At 32.7% G+C, this 1,733-nt stretch overlaps 1 protein-coding gene across 1 annotated transcript in view; it reads right to left on the reverse strand.

Moving 5' to 3' along the window:
- Positions 1-1,733, reverse strand: part of LOC107594787 (14-3-3 protein beta/alpha-like) — a gene marked incomplete at its 5' end in the record, with an annotated part of 11,604 nt that overhangs the window by 2,515 nt on the left and 7,356 nt on the right. The gene's annotated exons all lie outside the window — the stretch shown is intronic.

Below are 1,733 nucleotides of genomic sequence, written 5' to 3' on the forward strand. Positions count from 1 at the left end.
AAAAAATATATATATATATATATATATATATATATATATATATACTTAGTTAGGCTCTCAATTCATATTGGGTACAATAATGTCAAAGAAGCACTCAATAATATGGTGAAGTTTCAGGCCAGTGCTGATTTACTAAATCTTACATTCATTGATGTTGTACATGCATTTGTCTTGCCATTTTTTTGTTATACTGTTGTTGCAAATTGTGATTTAAATGTTACATTATCTAGCTTGCTAACATAAATGTGAAATGTTGAAAATGCAAGAAAAATTTGAGAATCATAATTTTGAATGGCTTCATAATCATTAATCAATCAGAAATATTTAGCGTCTTCATAGGCAAAATTGCAATTATGATGAATTCCGGTTGTTACATTAGTTTTATACTTGCTACATTTTATAACAAATTAAAATAATGTATTTTTTTGTAAAAAAAATTTTAAAAATAAAATTATTTATATATATATATATATATATATATATATATATATATAATAAATACTAATATGAATATTTTACTTGTAAGAAATATTATAAATATTTGTATGTAAATTTTAAAAAATTGAATTTACCGAGAGAACCGTAGCCTTATGAGGATTGTCAAGCAAAATCGATTCAAGAATTTGAGTGAACTTCACAAGGAATGGACTGAGGCTGGGGTCAAGGCATCAAGAGCCACCACACACAGACGTGTCAAGGAATTTAGCTACAGTTGTCTTATTCCTCTTGTTAAGCCACTCCTGAACCACAGACAACGTCAGAGGCATCTTACCTGGGCTAAGTAGAAGAAGAACTGGACTGTTGCCCAGTGGTCCAAAGTCCTCTTTTCAGATGAGAGCAAGTTTTGTATTTCATTTGGAAACCAAGGTCCTAGAGTCTGGAGGAAGGGTGGAGAATCTCATAGCCCAAGTTGCTTGAAGTCCAGTGTTAAGTTTCCACAGTCTGTGATGATTTGGGGTGCAATGTCATCTGCTGGTGTTGGTCCATTGTGTTTTTTGAAAACCAACTTCACTGCACCCGTTTACCAAGAAATTTTGGAGCACTTCATGCTTCCTTCTGCTGACCAGCTTTTTGAAGATGCTGATTTCATTTTTCAGCAGGATTTGGCACCTGCCCACACTGCCAAAAGCACCAAAAGTTGGTTAAATGACCATGGTGTAGGTGTGCTTGACTGGCCAGCAAACTCACCAGACTTGAACCCCATATAGAATCTATGGGGTATTGTCAAGAGGAAAATGAGAAACAAGAGACCAAAAAATGTCAACTGTCAAAGAAACTTGGGCTTCCATACCACCTCAGCAGTAGGGCTGGGTATCGTTCAAACATTTTCGATATCGATACCGATACCTTGACTTCGATACCGGTTCCTGAACAATACATTTTTCGATACCAATTTTATGAAATCTATTTGAACAAGATTACATTATCTAAAAAATAATAATTAGTTTTTTGTGCAAATGATTTATTCTATTCCCACTAATCTCATTAATACTTTCATTTCAAATTCTTATATTTGATCTATAAATTCAATTGACACTGAAAAATACAACTGCATTAAATAATTATTATGAGATTATTTTAAATATTTTTTAATATACAAACAAGAAATTATCGTGGAAATGATACTTTTCAACTAAATTAAAACGCCAGTAGGTGCCAGTAGTGAGCGTTTAATGAGTGATTCATTGAGTCGTTCATTCAAACGATTCGTTCAAACGGCAGATTCATCAGAT

This window comes from Sinocyclocheilus grahami, unplaced genomic scaffold, assembly GCF_001515645.1.
Source record: "Sinocyclocheilus grahami isolate Dianchi unplaced genomic scaffold, SAMN03320097.WGS_v1.1 scaffold191.1, whole genome shotgun sequence".
Classification (NCBI taxonomy): Eukaryota; Metazoa; Chordata; class Actinopteri; order Cypriniformes; family Cyprinidae; genus Sinocyclocheilus; species Sinocyclocheilus grahami.